Consider the following 12,585-nt stretch of genomic DNA (forward strand, 5'->3'; position numbering starts at 1 on the left):
GGTTCTCTTCTTTCCAACAATTGTTGGCTTTCCATCCTATCAGAAGCTGGCTGCTTAAAATCAGACATTTAGTGTGGTCAATACCACACAGCTTTCAGAGCTGGGTCAGAGGTCAAATCTGTTCTGTATATTTAGCCTGGTCTTTCAGGCTAGCATGATCTGATTTACTGGAGTGACACCTCAATTTAAAGCTCAGATTCAGACCTTTTCATAGACTCCAACATTGTTCATTTTAAACCTTCTGGTGGCTAGCAACACACTGATGAATTATGGTTATATTCAGCTGTTTTTAAAAGGCCTGCAGCCAACTGGTTTTATATTCTAACTTATCCTCCTGTATTTCTGGTAAACCTGCTTCAAATCAAACATGTTGCACATCAAATTAAAGCTTAGGTTCTCTTCTTTCCATCAATTGTTGGCTTTCCATCATAGCACAACCTGGCTGCTTAAAATCAGACATTTAGTGTGGTCAATACCACACAGCTTTCAAAGCTGGGTCAGAGGTCAAATCTGTTCTGTATATTTAGCCTGGTCTTTCAGGCTAGCATGATCTGATTTACTGGAGTGATACCTCCATGTAAACCTCAGATTCAGACCTTTTCATAGACTCCAACATTGTTGATTTTAAACCTTCTGGTGGCTAGCAGCACACTGATGAATTATAGTTACATTCAGCTGTTTTCAAAAGGCCTGCAGCCAACTGCTTTTATATTCTACCTTATCCTCCTGTATTTCTGGTAAACCTGCTTCAAATCAAACATGTTGCACATCAAATTAAAGCTTAGGTTCTCTTCTTTCCAACAATTGTTGGCTTTCCATCATAGCACAAGCTGGCTGCTTAAAATCAGACATTTAGTGTGGTCAATACCACACAGCTTTCAGAGCTGGGTCAGAGGTCAAATCTGTTCTGTATATTTAGCCTGGTCTTTCAGGCTAGCATGATCTGATTTACTGGAGTGACACCTCAATTTAAAGCTCAGATTCAGACCTTTTCATAGACTCCAACATTGTTCATTTTAAACCTTCTGGTGGCTAGCAGCACACTGATGAATTATGGTTATATTCAGCTGTTTTTAAAAGGCCTGCAGCCAACTGGTTTTCTATTCTAACTTATCCTCCTGTATTTCTGGTAAACCTGCTTCAAATCAAACATGTTGCACATCAAATTAAAGCTTAGGTTCTCTTCTTTCCAACAATTGTTGGCTTTCCATCCTATCACAAGCTGGCTGCTTAAAATCAGACATTTAGTGTGGTCAATACCACACAGCTTTCAGAGCTGGGTCAGAGGTCAAATCTGTTCTGTATATTTAGCCTGGTCTTTCAGGCTAGCATGATCTGATTTACTGGAGTGACACCTCAATTTAAAGCTCAGATTCAGACCTTTTCATAGAGTCCAACATTGTTGATTTTACCCCTTCTGGTGGCTAGCAGCACACTGATGAATTATGGTTACATTCAGCTGTTTTCAAAAGGCCTGCAGCCAACTGGTTTTATATTCTACCTTATCCTCCTGTATTTCTGGTAAACCTGCTTCAAATCAAACATGTTGCACATCAAATTAAAGCTTAGGTTCTCTTCTTTCCAACAATTGTTGGCTTTCCATCCTATCACAAGCTGGCTGCTTAAAATCAGACATTTAGTGTGGTCAATACCACACAGCTTTCAGAGCTGGGTCAGAGGTCAAATCTGTTCTGTATATTTAGCCTGGTCTTTCAGGCTAGCATGATCTGATTTACTGGAGTGACACCTCAATTTAAAGCTCAGATTCAGACCTTTTCATAGACTCCAACATTGTTCATTTTAAACCTTCTGGTGGCTAGCAGCACACTGATGAATTATGGTTATATTCAACTGTTTTTAAAAGGCCTGCAGCCAACTGGTTTTCTATTCTAACTTATCCTCCTGTATTTCTGGTAAACCTGCTTCAAATCAAACATGTTGCACATCAAATTAAAGCTTAGGTTCTCTTCTTTCCAACAATTGTTGGCTTTCCATCCTATCACAAGCTGGTTTCTTAAAATCAGACATTTAGTGTGGTCAATACCACACAGCTTTCAGAGCTGGGTCAGAGGTCAAATCTGTTCTGTATATTTAGCCTGGTCTTTCAGGCTAGCATGATCTGATTTACTGGAGTGACACCTCAATTTAAAGCTCAGATTCAGACCTTTTCATAGACTCCAACATTGTTCATTTTAAACCTTCTGGTGGCTAGCAGCACACTGATGAATTATGGTTATATTCAGCTGTTTTTAAAAGGCCTGCAGCCAACTGGTTTTATATTCTAACTTATCCTCCTGTATTTCTGGTAAACCTGCTTCAAATCAAACATGTTGCACATCAAATTAAAGCTTAGGTTCTCTTCTTTCCATCAATTGTTGGCTTTCCATCATAGCACAACCTGGCTGCTTAAAATCAGACATTTAGTGTGGTCAATACAACACAGCTTTCAGAGCTGGGTCAGAGGTCAAATCTGTTCTGTATATTTAGCCTGGTCTTTCAGGCTAGCATGATCTGATTTACTGGAGTGATACCTCCATGTAAACCTCAGATTCAGACCTTTTCATAGACTCCAACATTGTTGATTTTAAACCTTCTGGTGGCTAGCAGCACACTGATGAATTATAGTTACATTCAGCTGTTTTCAAAAGGCCTGCAGCCAACTGGTTTTATATTCTACCTTATCCTCCTGTATTTCTGGTAAACCTGCTTCAAATCAAACATGTTGCACATCAAATTAAAGCTTAGGTTCTCTTCTTTCCAACAATTGTTGGCTTTCCATCATAGCACAACCTGGCTGCTTAAAATCAGACATTTAGTGTGGTCAATACCACACAGCTTTCAGAGCTGGGTCAGAGGTCAAATCTGTTCTGTATATTTAGCCTGGTCTTTCAGGCTAGCATGATCTGATTTACTGGAGTGACACCTCAATTTAAAGCTCAGATTCAGACCTTTTCATAGACTCCAACATTGTTCATTTTAAACCTTCTGGTGGCTAGCAGCACACTGATGAATTATGGTTATATTCAGCTGTTTTTAAAAGGCCTGCAGCCAACTGGTTTTATATTCTAACTTATCCTCCTGTATTTCTGGTAAACCTGCTTCAAATCAAACATGTTGCACATCAAATTAAAGCTTAGGTTCTCTTCTTTCCATCAATTGTTGGCTTTCCATCATAGCACAACCTGGCTGCTTAAAATCAGACATTTAGTGTGGTCAATACCACACAGCTTTCAGAGCTGGGTCAGAGGTCAAATCTGTTCTGTATATTTAGCCTGGTCTTTCAGGCTAGCATGATCTGATTTACTGGAGTGACACCTCAATTTAAAGCTCAGATTCAGACCTTTTCATAGAGTCCAACATTGTTGAGTTTACCCCTTCTGGTGGCTAGCAGCACACTGATGAATTATGGTTACATTCAGCTGTTTTCAAAAGGCCTGCAGCCAACTGGTTTTATATTCTAACTTATCCTCCTGTATTTCTGGTAAACCTGCTTCAAATCAAACATGTTGCACATCAAATTAAAGCTTAGGTTCTCTTCTTTCCAACAATTGTTGGCTTTCCATCCTATCAGAAGCTGGCTGCTTAAAATCAGACATTTAGTGTGGTCAATACCACACAGCTTTCAGAGCTGGGTCAGAGGTCAAATCTGTTCTGTATATTTAGCCTGGTCTTTCAGGCTAGCATGATCTGATTTACTGGAGTGACACCTCAATTTAAAGCTCAGATTCAGACCTTTTCATAGAGTCCAACATTGTTGAGTTTACCCCTTCTGGTGGCTAGCAGCACACTGATGAATTATGGTTACATTCAGCTGTTTTCAAAAGGCCTGCAGCCAACTGGTTTTATATTCTAACTTATCCTCCTGTATTTCTGGTAAACCTGCTTCAAATCAAACATGTTGCACATCAAATTAAAGCTTAGGTTCTCTTCTTTCCAACAATTGTTGGCTTTCCATCCTATCAGAAGCTGGCTGCTTAAAATCAGACATTTAGTGTGGTCAATACCACACAGCTTTCAGAGCTGGGTCAGAGGTCAAATCTGTTCTGTATATTTAGCCTGGTCTTTCAGGCTAGCATGATCTGATTTACTGGAGTGACACCTCAATTTAAAGCTCAGATTCAGACCTTTTCATAGACTCCAACATTGTTCATTTTAAACCTTCTGGTGGCTAGCAGCACACTGATGAATTATGGTTATATTCAGCTGTTTTTAAAAGGCCTGCAGCCAACTGGTTTTCTATTCTAACTTATCCTCCTGTATTTCTGGTAAACCTGCTTCAAATCAAACATGTTGCACATCAAATTAAAGCTTAGGTTCTCTTCTTTCCAACAATTGTTGGCTTTCCATCATAGCACAAGCTGGCTGCTTAAAATCAGACATTTAGTGTGGTCAATACCACACAGCTTTCAGAGCTGGGTCAGAGGTCAAATCTGTTCTGTATATTTAGCCTGGTCTTTCAGGCTAGCATGATCTGATTTACTGGAGTGACACCTCAATTTAAAGCTCAGATTCAGACCTTTTCATAGACTCCAACATTGTTCATTTTAAACCTTCTGGTGGCTAGCAGCACACTGATGAATTATGGTTATATTCAGCTGTTTTTAAAAGGCCTGCAGCCAACTGGTTTTATATTCTAACTTATCCTCCTGTATTTCTGGCAAACCTGCTTCAAATCAAACATGTTGCACATCAAATTAAAGCTTAGGTTCTCTTCTTTCCATCAATTGTTGGCTTTCCATCATAGCACAACCTGGCTGCTTAAAATCAGACATTTAGTGTGGTCAATACCACACAGCTTTCAGAGCTGGGTCAGAGGTCAAATCTGTTCTGTATATTTAGCCTGGTCTTTCAGGCTAGCATAATCTGATTTACTGGAGTGACACCTCAATTTAAAGCTCAGATTCAGACCTTTTCATAGAGTCCAACATTGTTCATTTTAACCCTTCTGGTGGCTAGCAGCACACTGATGAATTATGGTTATATTCAGCTGTTTTTAAAAGGCCTGCAGCCAACTGGTTTTCTATTCTAACTTATCCTCCTGTATTTCTGGTAAACCTGCTTCAAATCAAACATGTTGCACATCAAATTAAAGCTTAGGTTCTCTTCTTTCCATCAATTGTTGGCTTTCCATCATAGCACAACCTGGCTGCTTAAAATCACACATTTAGTGTGGTCAATACCACACAGCTTTCAGAGCTGGGTCAGAGGTCAAATCTGTTCTGTATATTTAGCCTGGTCTTTCAGGCTAGCATGATCTGATTTACTGGAGTGATACCTCCATGTAAACCTCAGATTCAGACCTTTTCATAGAGTCCAACATTGTTGATTTTAAACCTTCTGGTGGCTAGCAGCACACTGATGAATTATAGTTACATTCAGCTGTTTTCAAAAGGCCTGCAGCCAACTGGTTTTATATTCTACCTTATCCTCCTGTATTTCTGGTAAACCTGCTTCAAATCAAACATGTTGCACATCAAATTAAAGCTTAGGTTCTCTTCTTTCCAACAATTGTTGGCTTTCCATCATAGCACAAGCTGGCTGCTTAAAATCAGACATTTAGTGTGGTCAATACCACACAGCTTTCAGAGCTGGGTCAGAGGTCAAATCTGTTCTGTATATTTAGCCTGGTCTTTCAGGCTAGCATGATCTGATTTACTGGAGTGACACCTCAATTTAAAGCTCAGATTCAGACCTTTTCATAGACTCCAACATTGTTCATTTTAAACCTTCTGGTGGCTAGCAGCACACTGATGAATTATGGTTATATTCAGCTGTTTTTAAAAGGCCTGCAGCCAACTGGTTTTATATTCTACCTTATCCTCCTGTATTTCTGGTAAACCTGCTTCAAATCAAACATGTTGCACATCAAATTAAAGCTTAGGTTCTCTTCTTTCCATCAATTGTTGGCTTTCCATCATAGCACAACCTGGCTGCTTAAAATCAGACATTTAGTGTGGTCAATACCACACAGCTTTCAGAGCTGGGTCAGAGGTCAAATCTGTTCTGTATATTTAGCCTGGTCTTTCAGGCTAGCATGATCTGATTTACTGGAGTGACACCTCAATTTAAAGCTCAGATTCAGACCTTTTCATAGACTCCAACATTGTTCATTTTAAACCTTCTGGTGGCTAGCAGCACACTGATGAATTATGGTTATATTCAGCTGTTTTTAAAAGGCCTGCAGACAACTGGTTTTATATTCTAACTTATCCTCCTGTATTTCTGGTAAACCTGCTTCAAATCAAACATGTTGCACATCAAATTAAAGCTTAGGTTCTCTTCTTTCCATCAATTGTTGGCTTTCCATCATAGCACAACCTGGCTGCTTAAAATCAGACATTTAGTGTGGTCAATACCACACAGCTTTCAGAGCTGGGTCAGAGGTCAAATCTGTTCTGTATATTTAGCCTGGTCTTTCAGGCTAGCATGATCTGATTTACTGGAGTGACACCTCAATTTAAAGCTCAGATTCAGACCTTTTCATAGACTCCAACATTGTTCATTTTAAACCTTCTGGTGGCTAGCAGCACACTGATGAATTATGGTTATATTCAGCTGTTTTTAAAAGGCCTGCAGCCAACTGGTTTTATATTCTACCTTATCCTCCTGTATTTCTGGTAAACCTGCTTCAAATCAAACATGTTGCACATCAAATTAAAGCTTAGGTTCTCTTCTTTCCATCAATTGTTGGCTTTCCATCATAGCACAACCTGGCTGCTTAAAATCAGACATTTAGTGTGGTCAATACCACACAGCTTTCAGAGCTGGGTCAGAGGTCAAATCTGTTCTGTATATTTAGCCTGGTCTTTCAGGCTAGCATGATCTGATTTACTGGAGTGACACCTCAATTTAAAGCTCAGATTCAGACCTTTTCATAGACTCCAACATTGTTCATTTTAAACCTTCTGGTGGCTAGCAGCACACTGATGAATTATGGTTATATTCAGCTGTTTTTAAAAGGCCTGCAGACAACTGGTTTTATATTCTAACTTATCCTCCTGTATTTCTGGTAAACCTGCTTCAAATCAAACATGTTGCACATCAAATTAAAGCTTAGGTTCTCTTCTTTCCATCAATTGTTGGCTTTCCATCATAGCACAACCTGGCTGCTTAAAATCAGACATTTAGTGTGGTCAATACCACACAGCTTTCAGAGCTGGGTCAGAGGTCAAATCTGTTCTGTATATTTAGCCTGGTCTTTCAGGCTAGCATGATCTGATTTACTGGAGTGACACCTCAATTTAAAGCTCAGATTCAGACCTTTTCATAGACTCCAACATTGTTCATTTTAAACCTTCTGGTGGCTAGCAGCACACTGATGAATTATGGTTATATTCAGCTGTTTTTAAAAGGCCTGCAGCCAACTGGTTTTATATTCTAACTTATCCTCCTGTATTTCTGATAAACCTGCTTCAAATCAAACATGTTGCACATCAAATTAAAGCTTAGGTTCTCTTCTTTCCATCAATTGTTGGCTTTCCATCATAGCACAACCTGGCTGCTTAAAATCACACATTTAGTGTGGTCAATACCACACAGCTTTCAGAGCTGGGTCAGAGGTCAAATCTGTTCTGTATATTTAGCCTGGTCTTTCAGGCTAGCATGATCTGATTTACTGGAGTGACACCTCAATTTAAAGCTCAGATTCAGACCTTTTCATAGACTCCAACATTGTTCATTTTAAACCTTCTGGTGGCTAGCAGCACACTGATGAATTATGGTTATATTCAGCTGTTTTTAAAAGGCCTGCAGCCAACTGGTTTTATATTCTAACTTATCCTCCTGTATTTCTGGTAAACCTGCTTCAAATCAAACATGTTGCACATCAAATTAAAGCTTAGGTTCTCTTCTTTCCATCAATTGTTGGCTTTCCATCATAGCACAAGCTGGCTGCTTAAAATCAGACATTTAGTGTGGTCAATACCACACAGCTTTCAGAGCTGGGTCAGAGGTCAAATCTGTTCTGTATATTTAGCCTGGTCTTTCAGGCTAGCATGATCTGATTTACTGGAGTGACACCTCAATTTAAAGCTCAGATTCAGACCTTTTCATAGAGTCCAACATTGTTGATTTTAAACCTTCTGGTGGCTAGCAGCACACTGATGAATTATGGTTATATTCAGCTGTTTTTAAAAGGCCTGCAGCCAACTGGTTTTATATTCTAACTTATCCTACTGTATTTCTGGTAAACCTGCTTCAAATCAAACATGTTGCACATCAAATTAAAGCTTAGGTTCTCTTCTTTCCATCAATTGTTGGCTTTCCATCATAGCACAACCTGGCTGCTTAAAATCAGACATTTAGTGTGGTCAATACCACACAGCTTTCAGAGCTGGGTCAGAGGTCAAATCTGTTCTGTATATTTAGCCTGGTCTTTCAGGCTAGCATGATCTGATTTACTGGAGTGACACCTCAATTTAAAGCTCAGATTCAGACCTTTTTATAGAGTCCAACATTGTTGATTTTACCCCTTCTGGTGGCTAGCAGCACACTGATGAATTATGGTTACATTCAGCTGTTTTCAAAAGGCCTGCAGCCAACTGGTTTTATATTCTAACTTATCCTCCTGTATTTCTGGTAAACCTGCTTCAAATCAAACATGTTGCACATCAAATTAAAGCTTAGGTTCTCTTCTTTCCAACAATTGTTGGCTTTCCATCCTATCACAAGCTGGCTGCTTAAAATCAGACATTTAGTGTGGTCAATACCACACAGCTTTCAGAGCTGGGTCAGAGGTCAAATCTGTTCTGTATATTTAGCCTGGTCTTTCAGGCTAGCATGATCTGATTTACTGGAGTGACACCTCAATTTAAAGCTCAGATTCAGACCTTTTCATAGACTCCAACATTGTTCATTTTAAACCTTCTGGTGGCTAGCAGCACACTGATGAATTATGGTTATATTCAGCTGTTTTTAAAAGGCCTGCAGCCAACTGGTTTTATATTCTAACTTATCCTACTGTATTTCTGGTAAACCTGCTTCAAATCAAACATGTTGCACATCAAATTAAAGCTTAGGTTCTCTTCTTTCCATCAATTGTTGGCTTTCCATCATAGCACAACCTGGCTGCTTAAAATCAGACATTTAGTGTGGTCAATACCACACAGCTTTCAGAGCTGGGTCAGAGGTCAAATCTGTTCTGTATATTTAGCCTGGTCTTTCAGGCTAGCATGATCTGATTTACTGGAGTGACACCTCAATTTAAAGCTCAGATTCAGACCTTTTCATAGAGTCCAACATTGTTGATTTTACCCCTTCTGGTGGCTAGCAGCACACTGATGAATTATGGTTACATTCAGCTGTTTTCAAAAGGCCTGCAGCCAACTGGTTTTATATTCTAACTTATCCTCCTGTATTTCTGGTAAACCTGCTTCAAATCAAACATGTTGCACATCAAATTAAAGCTTAGGTTCTCTTCTTTCCAACAATTGTTGGCTTTCCATTATAGCACAACCTGGCTGCTTAAAATCAGACATTTAGTGTGGTCAATACCACACAGCTTTCAGAGCTGGGTCAGAGGTCAAATCTGTTCTGTATATTTAGCCTGGTCTTTCAGGCTAGCATGATCTGATTTACTGGAGTGATACCTCCATGTAAACCTCAGATTCAGACCTTTTCATAGAGTCCAACATTGTTGATTTTAAACCTTCTGGTGGCTAGCAGCACACTGATGAATTATAGTTACATTCAGCTGTTTTCAAAAGGCCTGCAGCCAACTGGTTTTATATTCTACCTTATCCTCCTGTATTTCTGGTAAACCTGCTTCAAATCAAACATGTTGCACATCAAATTAAAGCTTAGGTTCTCTTCTTTCCAACAATTGTTGGCTTTCCATCATAGCACAAGCTGGCTGCTTAAAATCAGACATTTAGTGTGGTCAATACCACACAGCTTTCAGAGCTGGGTCAGAGGTCAAATCTGTTCTGTATATTTAGCCTGGTCTTTCAGGCTAGCATGATCTGATTTACTGGAGTGACACCTCAATTTAAAGCTCAGATTCAGACCTTTTCATAGACTCCAACATTGTTCATTTTAAACCTTCTGGTGGCTAGCAGCACACTGATGAATTATGGTTATATTCAGCTGTTTTCAAAAGGCCTGCAGCCAACAGGTTTTATATTCTACCTTATCCTCCTGTATTTCTGGTAAACCTGCTTCAAATCAAACATGTTGCACATCAAATTAAAGCTTAGGTTCTCTTCTTTCCAACAATTGTTGGCTTTCCATCATAGCACAACCTGGCTGCTTAAAATCAGACATTTAGTGTGGTCAATACCACACAGCTTTCAGAGCTGGGTCAGAGGTCAAATCTGTTCTGTATATTTAGCCTGGTCTTTCAGGCTAGCATGATCTGATTTACTGGAGTGACACCTCAATTTAAAGCTCAGATTCAGACCTTTTCATAGACTCCAACATTGTTGATTTTACCCCTTCTGGTGGCTAGCAGCACACTGATGAATTATGGTTACATTCAGCTGTTTTCAAAAGGCCTGCAGCCAACAGGTTTTATATTCTAACTTATCCTCCTGTATTTCTGGTAAACCTGCTTCAAATCAAACATGTTGCACATCAAATTAAAGCTTAGGTTCTCTTCTTTCCATCAATTGTTGGCTTTCCATCATAGCACAACCTGGCTGCTTAAAATCAGACATTTAGTGTGGTCAATACCACACAGCTTTCAGAGCTGGGTCAGAGGTCAAATCTGTTCTGTATATTTAGCCTGGTCTTTCAGGCTAGCATGATCTGATTTACTTGAGTGACACCTCAATTTAAAGCTCAGATTCAGACCTTTTCATAGAGTCCAACATTGTTGATTTTACCCCTTCTGGTGGCTAGCAGCACACTGATGAATTATGGTTACATTCAGCTGTTTTCAAAAGGCCTGCAGCCAACTGGTTTTATATTCTACCTTATCCTCCTGTATTTCTGGTAAACCTGCTTCAAATCAAACATGTTGCACATCAAATTAAAGCTTAGGTTCTCTTCTTTCCATCAATTGTTGGCTTTCCATCATAGCACAACCTGGCTGCTTAAAATCAGACATTTAGTGTGGTCAATACCACACAGCTTTCAGAGCTGGGTCAGAGGTCAAATCTGTTCTGTATATTTAGCCTGGTCTTTCAGGCTAGCATGATCTGATTTACTGGAGTGATACCTCCATGTAAACCTCAGATTCAGACCTTTTCATAGAGTCCAACATTGTTGATTTTACCCCTTCTGGTGGCTAGCAGCACACTGATGAATTATGGTTATATTCAGCTGTTTTTAAAAGGCCTGCAGCCAACTGGTTTTATATTCTAACTTATCCTCCTGTATTTCTGGTAAACCTGCTTCAAATCAAACATGTTGCACATCAAATTAAAGCTTAGGTTCTCTTCTTTCCATCAATTGTTGGCTTTCCATCATAGCACAACCTGGCTGCTTAAAATCAGACATTTAGTGTGGTCAATACCACACAGCTTTCAGAGCTGGGTCAGAGGTCAAATCTGTTCTGTATATTTAGCCTGGTCTTTCAGGCTAGCATGATCTGATTTACTGGAGTGACACCTCAATTTAAAGCTCAGATTCAGACCTTTTCATAGACTCCAACATTGTTCATTTTAAACCTTCTGGTGGCTAGCAGCACACTGATGAATTATGGTTATATTCAGCTGTTTTTAAAAGCCCTGCAGCCAACTGGTTTTCTATTCTAACTTATCCTCCTGTATTTCTGGTAAACCTGCTTCAAATCAAACATGTTGCACATCAAATTAAAGCTTAGGTTCTCTTCTTTCCATCAATTGTTGGCTTTCCATCATAGCACAACCTGGCTGCTTAAAATCAGACATTTAGTGTGGTCAATACCACACAGCTTTCAGAGCTGGGTCAGAGGTCAAATCTGTTCTGTATATTTAGCCTGGTCTTTCAGGCTAGCATGATCTGATTTACTGGAGTGACACCTCAATTTAAAGCTCAGATTCAGACCTTTTCATAGAGTCCAACATTGTTGATTTTACCCCTTCTGGTGGCTAGCAGCACACTGATGAATTATGGTTACATTCAGCTGTTTTCAAAAGGCCTGCAGCCAACAGGTTTTATATTCTACCTTATCCTCCTGTATTTCTGGTAAACCTGCTTCAAATCAAACATGTTGCACATCAAATTAAAGCTTAGGTTCTCTTCTTTCCAACAATTGTTGGCTTTCCATCCTATCACAAGCTGGCTGCTTAAAATCAGACATTTAGTGTGGTCAATACCACACAGCTTTCAGAGCTGGGTCAGAGGTCAAATCTGTTCTGTATATTTAGCCTGGTCTTTCAGGCTAGCATGATCTGATTTACTGGAGTGATACCTCCATGTAAACCTCAGATTCAGACCTTTTCATAGAGTCCAACATTGTTGATTTTAAACCTTCTGGTGGCTAGCAGCACACTGATGAATTATAGTTACATTCAGCTGTTTTCAAAAGGCCTGCAGCCAACTGGTTTTATATTCTACCTTATCCTCCTGTATTTCTGGTAAACCTGCTTCAAATCAAACATGTTGCACATCAAATTAAAGCTTAGGTTCTCTTCTTTCCAACAATTGTTGGCTTTCCATCATAGC

Source organism: Centroberyx gerrardi, chromosome 7, assembly GCF_048128805.1.
Source record: "Centroberyx gerrardi isolate f3 chromosome 7, fCenGer3.hap1.cur.20231027, whole genome shotgun sequence".
In the NCBI taxonomy this organism is placed as follows: Eukaryota; Metazoa; Chordata; class Actinopteri; order Beryciformes; family Berycidae; genus Centroberyx; species Centroberyx gerrardi.